We start from the raw sequence: 16,065 nt of genomic DNA on the forward strand, positions 1-16,065 counted from the left end.
TTTCTCCCACAGAGTCATACAGTGAGGATACAGACCGTTCAGTCCAATCAGTAGAGGCCGAGTATAATACCAAATTGAATTCGTTCCATCTACCTGTCCCTGACCTATTTCTTTTCAAAACTGTCGTGTTTATGCACTTCTCCAAATGTCGTTTTAATGTCATTATAGCCACGTCGACCATTTCGACAGGTAGTTTATTCCACATCCTTCCGTGTTCTATGTTTAAAAAACGCCCCTCGTGTCTTTTTTTTTCAATCTCTCGCCTGTAACATTAAAATGTCCGCCCTGGTTTTCTATTCCCTCCATCCCAAACAAAGTTCAACGACCATTAACTCTGTCTCACCCCATCAGTATTTTACAAACTGTGAGAAGGTGACTTCTCAACATCCTACTCTGCAGTGAAAAAAAGCCCCAGCCTATCCATGAAAACACGGTGTGGAACTGAATGAACCCAACAGGTCAAGCAGCATCTTAGGGACAGGAAACGTTATGGATCTTGACCCCTATCCATCCTTTCTATATGACTCGAGCCTTACATACTCTGCAAATACTAGTGAATCTCTTCTCAAATTTCAAAAACGGTGTTAAATAGCCCTCTAAAATGACAGTTTTGTAGACTGTAAAAAGACCACCATCCATACTCACGAATATATCCATTTGAAAGGGCTTGGGCAGTTGATGTGGAGGAACACCACCTTGATACTAGCCACGTTCCCCTCCAATCACCCACAATCCTAACTTGGAAATACGTCCCCTTGCCTTCACTGTCTCTGAATCAAGACCCTGGATCTACCTGCGAACTGCAATGTGGGCAGCACATGGACCAGAACTATCTTAGAAGGTGGCTCAGCACCAACTTCTCAATGGGGGAAACTAGGGACGCGCAATAAATGCTGGACCAAGCCAGAGACGTCCTCTTCCCAGGAATGCGCAAACCAGAAAAAACAGGTGGGTCATTCGTTGCGGTAACCCATTCATCACAAGGTTTCTGCCTGCAGCATACTGAGAATAAAATCAGTCATCAATTCCAAACTGGTATTTGCATCGGGCCCAGGGATATTATTACACTCCTCTGGTCCGGGTGTGGCTTTAGGACGGCCCACCTGACCCAGAAATAGGGAAACTACCTCTGCGCTGCAAGACTCCCCACAGCAGTTACATTCTGCCTTCGTCATAATGTCGCATTTATTCCATCGCTCTGTGAGTCAATATGGGACGAAGGCCAGCAGAATTAAATATCACAGTTAACATGAGATCAGACGTGATTTTATTGAATAGTAGAGAATATTAAATGGGCCGAACGGCTGCCAGCTTCTCCGCTTCCCCACCAGATTGTGAGCAAGCCGGGGGGAGGCAGATATTAACATGACCCGGGAAAGAGCTCCATTGGAGCTTCACAAAGGGCCAATGCCCCAGTTTGAAACACTTTATGCCATTTCCCCCACAGCCTCCATTCGCTTTGCTTAAACTGGGAGGAAAGGGAATTGGGGAAGTAACCAATTGATGTTTGTTTCTGGGACACAGCGGGGAAAGCAGCGCATGCGTGATCCTTGCTATGCCCACCCCGAAAAAGCTGCTTGTTGCTGACCAGAGGAGCGCATGCGTGAAGCTTTCCGCTGAGCCGCTATTGAGGGGCATTGAGTCAGTGAGTGGAAGAGGTTTGTTTGAAACAGGCCGCAATGGAGAGACCAGCGCCCAGGGAAGCGAGGGAACAGCAGGCTCCTTCCAGCAGCGCATCGAGATGTGAGTCTGGGACACAGAGTGGGCTCCGAGACCGGCATTGATTCGGGTTCAGTTCAGGGAGACCCGGGGACTGTTGGTAAGAGGCCGAGCGGAGCAGGATAATAAAATGTGAGGCTGGATGAGCACAGCAGGCCAAGCAGCATCTCAGGAGCACAAAAGCTGACGTTTCGGGCCGAGACCCTTTATCAGAGAGCGGAGCAGGAACTGGTCCCGGAACTTGGAGTGAGCGGCCTGGGGGCGGGGAGAGAGAGGCCTTTCTCGGGCTGTGTGTGGGCCTGCTGAGGGAGACGCAGCGGCAAGAAGCTGCTGCTGGGGGTCAGGCTTGTAGCTTTTAGTCTTCTAAACACTGATGGAAATTCATTGTTTGGCTGCTGTTTCACGCTGTTAGTTGCGAGTTTGCATTGAACCGTGAATAAAACAAAGCAGTGTGTGCAAACGGGCTCATCCCGCGAAGGAGAAACATAGCAGTCACCGGATTAAGAGTTTCCAGCAAAATATTTGAAATCGTGCCTGTTGTGCTTCCCTTCAATAGTTCGTGTATTGGGAGCTGGATATTGAACCGTGTAAGCATTCCATTCGTGGATCTGGTTAGCTTTTGTATCTTAGTAAATTGTTTTTGAATTTCGCTAAAAGAAAGAGGAGGAACCCGGGTTAGTTGTGTAACCGGACCCTTTTCTGTTCGACTCGTTGGCTTTAAAACAAGGAATTATCATGAGTATTCACGAAATTTTCTATTGATGAGCTTTGATATTTTGAAACTCGGTAGATGTCGATTTACGGGAGAATTCTCTTTTGTCTTTCTCCAGGCAATTATCTGATGTGTCAAGACAATGTCACGTTTCCGTGGTGCAACACCAAGTGTGACTAGCTGCTCCTACTAACAGCAGGTATGTTCCCACTGTCAGAGCGGAGACTGTGCTTTCCACAGTCGCGGTTTAAGTAAGACTCGCATTGAACGCAATTTCCAGAAAGAAACAATTAAACCAGCGAACAAATGCCACCAACAAAATACAAAATGTAACCTTTTTTTTCCTCTTCTCAATATAAACTAACCCAGTTCCAGTAAAGTTTATCTTTGACAGCCCATTGTCATTCACAGCATTTGAAGAGAATAGATTGAATTTATGTCACAAATATACTCTCAATAACTACATTGAATTCACATTAAGCGAGGGTATTTTGATAGTTATAATCCAGGTATACAACCTGATCACAAGGTTTAGAGCTGGATGAACACAACAGGCCAAGCAGCATCATAGGAGCAGGAAAGCTGATGTTTCTGATGAAAAGTTTAGGCCCAAAATGTCAGCTTTCCTGCCCCTGAGATGCTGCTTGGCCTGCTGTCTTCATCCAGCTCCACACCTTGTTATCTCGGATTCTCCAGCATCTGCAGTTCCATTTAAGTCTGATACAAACAGATCAAGTTGTTACAATGACCATTATATGGAGTAGGTATTGAGTACAAATATGGAAGGAAACTTTTGATGTTTGTCAGTGACTGAGGACAGAAATAGTAAACAAAAACAGAATTTTCTGGAAAAGCTCAGCAGGCCTGGCAGCATGCGTGAAGAGAAATCAGAATTAATGTTTCGGATCCAGTGACCTTTGCGCAGAACTGAGGAAGTGTTTGAAAAGTTAACCATGATTTCTCTTCACGTGCTGCCAGACCTGCTTTGCGTTTCCAGCAAATTCCATGTTTGTTTCTGACTTGCAGCACCTGAAGTTTTTTGAGTTTTTATTTAGGACTAAAATTATCTTTTGATGAATGATGTCCCATACAAAGACACAGAAATTAAATAATGTGAAATGCAAATGCACTTTCTCTGCCAAAGCCTGACAAGTAGAGAATGCAGCGTGGTCTGTCAGATACAGAATAAAATTCTCCAAATAAATAAATGAAAAAAAACTCAATATCCCAGTACAAAGTGAAACTAAGTATCTCAGTAAAACTGGAAACAGCCTACACTGACTCACAGGGCCAGCTTTTTTTAAAAGAAAAATAAGCTTGTCTGTCCATTTCTACATGATATCTTTACACTGACGCACTATCCAACACTTGGATTCATGAAAATGCCTCAGAAATACAGACCAAGTACATGTCAGAAGCAGGCCATTCAGCCCATTGTGCTTGCTCTAGAACATTTGTACTCTTCAACTGTTTCCACAAATTGTTGGGAATATAATCTGCTCTCCACCTCCTTACCCCCTCAGACTGACAGAAAGCTCATAAACTGCAAATGGAAATGGGGTTAAGGCTCACTCTCTACGCCCTCATAACTATTCTCTCAGATTGAAGCACAGTCACAGAATATCACTGGTGGCCAGAGAATAAAACTATTTTGATGCACAAGAGTAGAAATTGATTATTTTGGATTGAGAACTTCACTCTCACAGTCACACAGCAAAAACTGGTGTTTGCAACAATTACTAAACTCACAAATGGACATAACAGAAACGGAAAGGCATACATTAATAGTTGCTCTTGTTCACGTTGCAGTAACTGACAAGAAAAGAATGATAATAACTCTCACATTCTCATTGTTCAAAACAGGAGAGGGGTTTGACAGTTAATAGGAGGGCCGTGGGAAGTGTTCCCCAACAAAGACGCCAAGGTGTTTGTGTGCGTAGTTCATTGAAAGTGGAGTCGCAAGTAGATAAGGTGGTGAAGCAAGTGTTTGCCTTCATTGGTCAGTGCATTGAGAATAGGAGTTGAGATGTCATGTTGTGGCTGTACAGGAAATGTTTTGGGTCCACTTTTACTGCTTAAAGTTCTGGCCAAACTGCTGTCGGAAGGAAGTTGTTGAACTGGAGAGGGCGCAGCAAATATTTACAGAGATGTTAGCTGGACCAGATGGTGTGAACTGTTTGGAGAGGGTGAACAGGCTCGGGCTTTCTCCCCTGCAGCGTCAGAGACCGAGGGGTGACCTTGGAGAGGTTTATAAAGTCATGAGGGGCATGGATAGGGTGAATAGCCATGGTCTCTTTTTCTCGGGTGGTGGAGCCGAAACCTTAAGGGCATAGGTTTACAGTGAGAGGGTCAATGTTAAAAGAGACCTGAGGGAGATTTCTTTAGTGCAGAGTGTGGGGCATGTCTGGAACAAGCTGACAGAGGTACGCCTTGTGGAGGGTACAATGATAAGTTTTAAACACCATTGGACGGGTAGATGAACAGGTCGACATGAGAGGGATATGTGCAAAATGCTGGCAAATGGGACGAGGTCAGATTGGGATGTTAATCTATTGCAGACCAGTTGGATGAAAGGGTCTGTTCCCATTCTGTTTCACTCATGGACGCTGTGATGCTCGAACTGATTCTGTACATAAATACAGATACTGCAAGGACAAGTCAGAGTCTGGGTATCCTGCAGTGAGTGTCTGGTCTCCTGCTTCCCCAAATCCTGTCCAACATCTCATGTGATCAAGTCAGGAATGTGATGGTTTAGCCCCACTTACCCGGATGAGTGCAGCTCCACAAACACACCAGAAGCAAGATACCATCCAGGAGAGAAACACTTGATTGGCTCCACATCCGCAAACGTCCATTCCCTCAGACACCAATACTCAAGCAGCAATGTGTACCTTCCAGAAGATGCACAGCTGGAATTCACCAATGCTCCATAGACAGTGCCTTCCAAGCCCACGACCACTTCCACCTAGATACCACTGTGACACAGGGTGTCATCCAATACTTATGTGTTGCTTCAGTGAGAATGTCCCATTTCTTTCATTTCTCTGTATGTTCTTTCAACATTGAATTAATATTTATGGGACGAAGGTCAAGGTGAATTAATACTACAGATAACGGCTCACTTGGATCAGATATTGTCATTGAACAGTGGAGCAAATTGAATGGGCCAAATTTTCAATCCACTTCTTTGATTCCCTGCAGGAGTGAAACTCCAGACCGAGGACAAAGACTCGGGGCAGGCGGAATTCAGGCCCGTGGCAGTATTTCGTCAACCAGTCACGAGATCATGCGGGGAGAGGGCCATAGCCACCCCTCTTGAAGATGCAGTTACATCATTAATTTTTAGCTCAGATTGGAAAGCGATTGATGACTCTGATTCTCACAGTGGAATACAGTATTATACATTTTGTTGCAGTGATTCAATGCAATGGGATCACTGTGCCTTTCCCCTTATTCTATACAACGAATCCTTTGAAACTCCTAATTGAAGATGGGCCCTCTATTAGCCAGGCCAAGAGTCGCCACAATCTGATAATGTTTAACAGACAATGTAATCACCAGGCCATGGGATCTTTCCATGCATCTATTAATTCGCTTTTCAAAGTTACTGGCCGTACACCTTCAGTCATGCCCCAGAATCGCTTACCTATCAGGCTAGCTTGAATTCTGCTGTCAATTGTATTAATTTTGTGTCTCTATTAAATTCTGTTACTCCTCTTATTTTCCCACTGTCTGAATTATAATAAAACAGACAGTTGACTCCTACTAGGAGGCCAGGCAGCATCAGAGTATCAGGAAAGTTGATGCTCCTGAAGAAGAGTCCTGACCCACAACTTAAACTTTCCTGCACCTCTGATGCTGCCTGGCCTGCTGTGTTCCTCCAGCTCCACATTGTGTTATCTCCAACTGCAGCATTGGCAGGGCTTACTATTGCTGAGTTGATTCTTACGACTTGCTGTGAGATTCATGATATTAATTGTATTATAAAGTGAGTTTTATTTAAAGCATTATGCTTACCCTACTCTTAGCTCTGTTGGAGCTAATGAATTGTGAGCCATTTGCTTCTTATTGGATGCACCAGGCATTCCTTTAGTGACATAGGAAACCTTCTGGTGACTAATTAACTTTCATACCCATGTTTGAATCTTCTCCCCTAATGCTTATATATAGATTTAGAATTACATTGAAATCCATCTGAAGGATCTTTAACTGGAACCAATTTCTTAATAGCGTGAATATTGCTGCAAGATGGAGTTATCTGCTGTTTTCATGATTAGCTAGGCCAGCTGTCTTTGGGATGATTGACACCCCTTGTCCTAACTAACTATATTCATCTAATGGGACAACATCCTTTCATTAAAGGGACTGAAGTCAATTGCTTATCAATTTTAATGAACTTGTTTGATTCTGTAGATTTTTTTATGAGCCATAATCCCATGAGTTCAACTGTTTGTTTCTTGCAGAATTTACTGTCCCCTTCAATCTTTGTTGCAAACCTTCAAACTGTCTCCAACAAATCTTGCAGCTGTTGTTTGTGCAATGCTCCCTTTTGCCTCGGAATAACCTCTTCTCCAAAGTACCATTGTGTCTTTGTTAAATGCTGGAGCAGGCTTTCTTCATTCGTTCTGTTTAACCACGTGTCAGTCATAGGCAGCAGGGCTAGAGGAACAGCTTAGCTGCCAGCCATTCGGTGTCTCTTAGACTTGGGCAGCCCGAACATTGCTCATTCAATTCTGAGAGAGCTGGAGGCAGGGAGTTATTAACATGACCTGGGGAAGAGCTCTATTATTGCTCCACAAAGGGCCGACGCCTCAGGTTGAAGCATTCTCTGCCCTTTTCCCCACAGCCCCAGTTGCTTTCTTCACAGTGGGAGAGAAGGGAGTTAGGGAATGACCCATTGATGTTTGTTGTTGGGAATTATTGGGAAAAGCAGTCCATGCCATTGGTGGCCCTGCCCCAAATGCTGCTTGTTTGGCTACTGTTTCACACTGTTTATCGTCATTGTGCAAAGAATAGTGGAAACACAGACAAGATGGTGGAAATATAAGAATCCTGTAAAGGACGCAGATTGGAGTCAATGGATTATATGTCTCGAGCAAAAACATTTGAAATAGTGTCTGTTGTGCTTCTTTACAACAGTTAGTGTGTTGGGATCTGGTAACACAAACTGTGTCAATATTACAGCATCCTCAGGTAGCACCTTTAGATGCAGCTGTGCAATTGTTCAGTTTCTGGACCTCGCTGAGTTAGACCTGTGTTTGAATTGATGGCTTCAAAGAAAAGGCAGAAGTCTCATGATTTGTGTTATAGTCCAATAGGTTTATTTTAAAATCTCAAGCTTTTGGAGCTCTGCTGCATTGTCAGGTGAAGTTGAAGAAAAGAAACATCCTAATAATTATCAACTGAATGTACGTTAATCTGTTTGAGATTGTCAAACCTGGCTGATGCTGATTTACAGAATGTTTCTCTTCTGTTTTCATCCAGGCAAATACATGAAGGACCAAGACAGTGTATCATTTCCTTGGTGCAAAGCCAAGTGTGAGCAGCTGCTTCTCACAAACAGCAGGTATGTTACCGCTGTCAGAATGGATCATTTCCACAGGCGTAGAGCAGTTTGAGTCAGAGACACGGTGATCTCAATTTCCAGAGAAATGCATTCAAGCCAACAGTCAAATACAAGCAACAAAATACAAGTAGTTTGTTTTCTCTCTTCCCAATGCACCCCTCCTCGGTTGCTATAATTTTCTTCATTCATAGCCTACTGATATTTACAACATTTTTGAAAAGTCACAGACTGAATCTTCATCTGAGACGGACACCGAGGAACTGCACTAAATCTGCATTTAGTAAGCATGTTTTTCAAGTTACTGTCAAGGTGAAGAAATAGTTCATGCAGTTACATAGTTACTTCGCACAGTGTGAGTACAGATATGGAAGAAAACATTCACGTTATCAGTAACTGAGCAGGACGGTGTCTATGTTTTGACAAATTGATGTCCCATGCATAGAGAGAAGAATTAAATAATGTGACTTCCAAATGTGTGACATAAAATGGTTACTGAGAGCACATAACATAAACTGCACATGCGCGCGCGCACACACGCACCGACTTACTGAGTGATTTACAATGTATTCCAAATACATACATGCACCGTTCCAACACACATTCCTCAACATCTAATAGCCATGAAGACCATGTACACTTCAAGCCTCAGCACATGTAACACTAAAAATGATTTCTACTCTCAGATTTCAGGTCAGAGAGCTAGCCTTCTATGAAAGAGACAAACAGAACAAAAAGTGAGCTCAGTTCTCCAATCTCCATGCACTCCCTGTAGGATTTAACTACATGGTAATGGCCATGGTCATAAATTAAGTATCAATTGTTTGCGACATCATCAAAAAAAATTGTGTGAATTTTTTGACATACTGAATTCCCATGAAGTAGTCCAAGTAGTAGATTGAACAAGAGATTCATTGTACCTCCAAATATCGAACGGTGTCTTAGACTGAGAGAGGTAACTAAAGTTTTTTTTTCCTTTTGTACAAACTGGAGGAATTGCATATCAGGACAAGTGACAGATTGAAACCTATATTGCCATTGAATTTGTTTACCCCACAAACTGAATAGCAGAACCCACTGCCGAATATAAAGTTTTAAATCTACCTGAAGGAAATTAAATATTGACCTGAAAACAGGCAGAAAATAACATATGTTCAAGCAGATACCAAGTTTTTTGACTTACAATTAAGAATGATTCGTACAGTGAACTTGCAACAAAAATGTGCACATTAAACTCAACACATTCAAACCAGAGACTGACCAATATTAGAATAAAACTTAAACTGTACCATAGAATGAATATTGTGGAACATACTCAAACTTCAGCCGCACTGCTAGAGTTAGCGAATGGTATAAACGCTGACGGTTTCACTTACAGCACCTTACATAGCTGCAGATAAAATCTTATTCATGTTAATGAGCAGATATTTGAACATCAAAGAAAACCTGCAGATGTTGAAAGAGCAATATTCAGCTGAAACTGACAGTCACAGATCGATAACTTCACTTGCACATTTACACAGCAGAAACTTGACAGGGAGAGAATGATAAATGCATTTACAAATCAGATAGCGACAGGTATAGCTTAATAATTAGTTTCTCAGATTTACAGGGCAGGATCTGACTGGCAGAAATGAGAGAAAATACTCTCTCAGCCAGAGAGAAGAAAGTGACAATCACATATCATTGAGGCAGAGAGTAGCAGTAGAAGGGAGTTTCTCAAATTGGAGACCTGTGACCGGTCGTGTTCCACAGGGATCTGTGCTGGGACCACTGTTGTTTGTGATATACATAAATGATCTGGAGGAAGGTGTAGGTGGTCTGTGCAGCAAGTTTGCAGATGACATTAAGATTGGTGGAGTAGCAGATAGTGAAGGGGACTGTCAGAGATGACAGCAGAATATAAATAGACTGGAGAGTTGGGCAGATGGAGTTCAATCCGTGCAAATGCGAGGTGATGCATTTTGGAAGATTTAATTCAAGGGTGTACTATACAGTAAATGGAAGAGCCCTAGGGAAAATTGATGAACAGAGAGATCTGGGTGTTCAGGTCCTTTGTTCCCTGAAGGTGGCAACGCAGGTCAATAGTGTGGTCAAGAAGGCATATGGCATGCTTTCCTTCATCGGACGGGGTATTGAGTACAAGAGTTGGCAGGTCATGTTACAGTTGTATCAGACATTAGTTCGGCCACATTTAGAATACTGTGTACAGTTCTGGTCGCCACATCACCAACAGGATGTGGACTGTTTGGAGAGGGTGCAGGGGAGGTTTACCAGGATGTTGCCTGGTATGGAGGGTGCTGGCTATGAAGAGAGGTTGAGTAGATTAGGATTATTTTCATTAGAAAGACGGAGAGTGAGGCGGGGATCTGAATGAGGTCTACAAAATCATGAGGGATATAGACAGGGTGGATAGCAAGAAGCTTTTTCCCAGTGTGGGGGACTCAATTACTATGGGTCCTGAGTTCAAAGTGAGAGGATGAAAGGTTAAGGGAGATATGTGTGGAAAGTTCTTTATACAGAGGGTGACGGGTGCCTCGAATGCGTTGCCAGTGGAGGTAGTAGATGCAGACACATTAGCATTTTTTGAGATCTATTTGGACAGGTATCTGGATGGGCAGGGAGCAAAGGGACACAGACCCTTAGAAAATAGATGACAGGTTAGACAGAGGATCTCGATCGGCATAGGCTTGGAGGGCGGAAGGGTATTTTCCTGTGCTGTAATTTTCTTTGTTCTCTTTATTCTTTGTATATCGATAACTACACTCTTGTCTTCACGTATCAGAAAACGACAGGGACAATGACAATTATGCACACATTCAGAATGCAAAATAACTGACAGGTACAGATTGATAAATATATGCACACATTATGAAAATGTAGAGATTGTGATCTATATTTGCACATTCACAGAAATTTGACATTTTTTTTGCAATGCACTCCCACATTCATGACGCAGGAATGGATGGGTATTGATTGACAACTAAACTCACATATGACACAGCAGAAACTGAGAGGGACAGTTTGATAATTACAATCACATCTTCACGAGCAGCTACTGACAAATACAGATCAATAGCTACACCCAGTTCTTCACAAATCCAAAGTTAACAGGTACAGATTAATAACTAAATTCCTGTCTTGATGATACAGAAACTGCTAGGTACAGGTTTATAAAAATGCTCACACATTCCCCAAGCAGAAACTGACAGGAATATATTGAAAACAAAACCTCAGTTTCTGCTCCATGAATGTATCAGGGATAGACTGACAATTACACAAACACATTTGAATATTCTGATTTCAGATACTGACAGGGACAGATTGACAACTTCATTCATTGACACACACACACACACACCCCTGAAACTGACGGGCAAACTATGATAAGTGTATTCACACCTCTACAACTTTCTGAAGAAGGGCCCAGGCCCGAAACATCAGCTTTCCTGTTCCTCTGATGCTGCTTAGCATGCTGTGTTCATCCAGCTCTGTGCCTTGTTATAACAGATTTATAACTACACTGTCAGATACACACGGGAGAAACTGAAAGTTACAGATTGGTAAATATGCTCATGCTGGCATGCAGCAAAAACTGACACAAAAAAAAACAGCTCCTGTAAACCGTCATCAGATGGGTTTGAAAACATTTAACTGATCAATTCAACATCTAGCTAATAAGCATTCAGATATTTAGATTATCACCAGGAATTCTAACAGAACTGTGGGTCTGATTGCACTCTTGCCCTGAGCTGCACTACATTTGATCAATTTTAAAAACTTCAACTCTAATTGAGTGATGCACAGAAAGTAACCAACACCCGTACAGCTCCATGACTGGAACTACCTAATGCAAGCTTGTCTGTGCATATGTGTTTAGTTACTGATCCATGCATGTCAGTTGCTACCTGTTGAATGTGTGTGTGTAGTTATCAATGTGTCCCTCTAAATCTTTGGCAAATTACTTCTGTATTACACAGCAGAGACTGACAGGGAAACATTGGTCTAGACCAATCAATCATTGTAAAAATGGTACAGAACAGAAGGAGGTCATTTGGTGCATCATGTCCATGCTGACCCAAACACCCCCAGATGGCCATCACAATCACACCTTCCTGCACACATCCCATAGCCCTGCAGGTTTCATTCTATTATCCTTCAGAACTTGGTCCATATGTGACAGACCATCAAAAGAGGAGAGCCAAATTATTTTGTGAAGAATTTGGAAACTAAAATTTAACACTGAGGACCATTGGGTGAGTACCCAGGTTTTAGATAATGAGATTTTTTTTTGAAAAGAACCGTTGTTATGGAACAAGACGGACAGCCACACTCCATTGATCCTTCAATCTTCCTGCATTCGAAAACTGAGCATTTTAAATGTTTCATGTGAAGTGGAGAGCCAGTTATGATTTAAATTATTATTTTTTTAAATAAATGTCCATGATTATAAAATCTTCTAGCGTACAACAGAACAAAAAAATTCTAGTTCCACAAGATGAAGAATTTGAGAACAATCCTGCGATAAAGGTGGAGATGGTAGTTCCCCTGCCACCGTGATACATTTATGGAAATTGAATGCTGGCTGAATGGATGTAATTATTGGCTTGTTGTTTCTATCATTGCTGGCTTGGAGAGACAGGACTGTTTGCAGTGCTGTTGTTGTCTATGACTAGATATGTGTGAGTGATAATAATTTTGTATAGATCATGTATCTGTTGCTGGAGTTTAAATGGAACTCCATAGCTGTTAGTCCTTGGATCACATCTTTAGTTATGATGTCTGTATTTTGAACTAGTTCTGAGTCAGTCAGTACCTGTACCTGTCAGTCCATCCACGTGGAAACAAAGCAAGTAATAATACAGGTCCCGTCACACTTCCTCAGAACAGAGGTTCAACTTCAGAACATTCATTTCCATACTCATATGCTGATAGACTTGCTGAGATTTTGCAGCAATTTCTACTTTTGTTGCTGATTTCCAGCATCTGCAGTTCCTTGGTTTTTCTCATTTGTCAGGCATGTGTGTTTGAAGTTGTCATGATTTGATAAATGTATGCACACATTATAAAAATGTAGAGATTGAGATGAATGAAATGACATGAATGGATCAGTAACTAAACTCATATGCACAGACAAGCTTGCATTAGGTAGTTCCAGTCATGGAGCTGTACGGGGGTTGGTTACTTTCTGTGCATCACTCAGAGTTGAATTTTTCAAAATTGATCAAATGTAGTGCAGCTCAGGGCAAGAGTGCAATCAGGCCCACAGTTCTGTTCGAATTCCTGGTGATAATTTAAATATCTGAATGTTTATTAGCGAAATGTTGAATTGATCAGTTAAATGTTTTCAAACCCATCTGATGACGGTTTACAGGAGCTATCTGTTTTTTCCTTCCTGCAGACAAACGCTTGAAGGAACAAGGCAATGTATCATTTCTTCAGTACAAAGCCAATTGTGACCAGCTCGTCCTAACAAACAGCAGGTATGTTCCCACTGTCACAGCAGAGAACATCCTTTCCACAGTCACGGAGCAGATTGAGTCAGACACCGTTGAACTTTAATTTCCAGTCAGACACGTTCAAACCGACAATAAAACAACACGGAGGAATGCCACTTTATTTTGCTTCTCTCTCCATTCAAAATACCCAGTTCAAACAGATTTCACCTAACATAACCCATTGACATTTACACCATTTTTGAAGATGGGTAGACTGAATCCTTATCCAAAGTATACCCTCAGGACTTGAAGAAAATCTGCATAGAATTACTCTGATATCAACTCCACATAATGAATCACGCTTCCACGGATAATATTTTTGGCTGCCTGAAACCTAATCCACTTTAAGGAGTAGAAAGTGACCAGTACGCATGGATACCTAACCTCACACATTCGTATTGTAGGGTCAGACGAAAAAAATAGTATTTGACCATATTGATACTTCAGAAACTGCAAGTAAAAGGTTGATTAAAAATGTTCACATCGTCACATAATAGAAACTATCATGCATATATTCATTGATGTACTCGCTTTCACAGAGACTGAAACTGGCAGGAATATATTGATGATAACACTCCCAATTTCACAGAGCATCAAGTGACAGCTACAAACTTAGAACTGCAATCACAAATCCACAGAGAGACAGGCACGGATTGCTGACTGTACTCAAATATTCAGAGTAGGTTCTCACAGGTACATCTTGGTAACTGGACGCTCAAATTGACAGAGAAGCAAATGATAGGTGCATGTTGCTTTCATGCACATATCCAAATGGACGAACTTGACAGGAACAGATTGATAACAACCTTGAACATAGCAAGAACTGCAGATGCTGGAATCAGCCTTCCCAGTTACACACAGCATAAACTGACTGACATGTACAGTTTGATAATTACTCTCATTCACAGAGCGGAATCTGAAACGTCCTTATTGATAACTGTACTCACATGGCCACCAAGCGGAAACTGACAGAGTTTGATCACAGTGACAGTTAAATTGCGGAAATTGACAGATACATGTTGATAATTACTTTCACACTTGCCTTGCAGGTAATGTCAGGGTCAGTTCATTAAATACGATGCTGTTGACTTGCTCACTGAGCTTGTAAGTTTGTTCACAGACATTTCATCACCATACGACATAACATCATCAGTGCACCGTGAATGAAACGTTGGTATTCTGTCCTTCTTGCTATTTATGTGCCTCACTTTGCTGGGGTGGTGAGCAACACTTCCAGATTGGTTTCTTAGTGGTTGGTGTGTGGTGTCCAGCTGGCCATGTTTGTTAATGGAGCTCTAGTTTGAACTCTCGTGCATGTCTTTGGTTGGGATGTCTTCTGATGGCTACCTTGTCCCAGTCAAACAGGTGTCCCTCTTTATCCATGTGCATTAAGGTGAGTGATAGTTGGCCATGACTTTTGGCAGCGAGTTGATGTCCATGAATCCTGATGGCGGGTTTTCTCCCGGTTTGCCTTGGGTAAGATTTATGGCAGTATTTGCATGGTATCTTGTAAATCGCATTGGTTCTGCTAATTGTGAATGTTGGATCCTTCATTCTCAACAGCGGCTGTCAGTTCGTGGGCTATCATGATTCTTACGTGGTAGTGTAACCTGGTGGTTATTTCACACCCTCAGTGCATAGTCTGGTGACTACTATCACTGGATGTGTTGTGTCTTCCTGTTGCCATCAGTTGTGTAGCATCTGCGAACAATGCATTTTGAGTAACTGTCATTTCTAAAGACACTATCAGTGTTCTTCCTTGGCTTTATGAAACTCCGGGATGCTGCAGTGTGTTGTGGCTCACTTGAACAGGGAAAGCTAGCTCATTGGATTCAAAATTGGCTTGATGGTACAAAGCAGAGGGTGACAGTTGAAGATTCTTTCTCGGACTGGAGGCCTGTGACTTGTGGTGTGCCACAGGGATTGGTGCTGGGACCTTTGTTATTTGTTATTGACATAAATGATCTGGATGTGAATGTGCAAAGCATGATTAGTAAGTTTACAGATGATGCAATGTTAGGCAGTATCGTTCATAGTGGGGAAGGTTATCGAAAATTACAGAGGGATCTTAATCAGATGGGGAAGTGGGCTAAGGATGGGAAAATGCAATTCAATGGAGATAAGTGTGAGGTGTTGTACTTTGGAATGTCAAACTACAGTAAGCCTTTTACAGCAAATGGTAACGTCCTGAGTAGTGATGTGGTACAGAGGGTCCAAGGAGTACAGGTACGTAGTATGTTTAAAGCAGTGTCACAGGTGGATAGGGTGCTGAAGAAGGAATTCAGCATGCTGGCCTTCATTGATCGAGGCATTTTGAATAGACATGGAGTATTGTGTACAGTTTTGGTCACCCTGTTGTAAAAAAGACCGAGTTCAACTAGAAAGCGTTCAAAGAAAATTTATGCAGGACTAGTGGTCCTGGGTTATGGTGAGATGTTGGCCAGGGTAGGACTTTATTTCTTGGACCGTAGGAGAATGAAGTGTGACCTTATTCAGATGTATAAAATCATGAGCACCATAGGTCGTTTAAATGCATATCGTGTTTGTTTTTTTTCCCCCACAGATGAGGAATT

The 16,065-nt window shown here is 42.1% G+C and overlaps 1 long non-coding RNA gene across 2 annotated transcripts; it reads left to right on the top strand.

Annotated features, from left to right (window-relative positions):
• The first annotated feature begins 1,587 nt into the window (after positions 1-1,587).
• On the top strand, positions 1,588-14,580 carry LOC132207066 (uncharacterized). Of its 2 annotated transcripts, XR_009443291.1 has the most exons (4): positions 1,588-1,819; positions 2,550-2,630; positions 7,916-7,997; positions 13,396-14,580. It is a non-coding gene; the product is annotated as an uncharacterized LOC132207066 (long non-coding RNA). The 2 variants fall into 2 exon arrangements; XR_009443290.1 differs by lacking the exon at positions 13,396-14,580 and having other exon boundaries at positions 7,916-9,141.
• The last annotated feature ends 1,485 nt before the right edge of the window (positions 14,581-16,065 follow it).

This window comes from Stegostoma tigrinum, chromosome 44, assembly GCF_030684315.1.
Source record: "Stegostoma tigrinum isolate sSteTig4 chromosome 44, sSteTig4.hap1, whole genome shotgun sequence".
Taxonomy (NCBI): domain Eukaryota; kingdom Metazoa; phylum Chordata; class Chondrichthyes; order Orectolobiformes; family Stegostomatidae; genus Stegostoma; species Stegostoma tigrinum.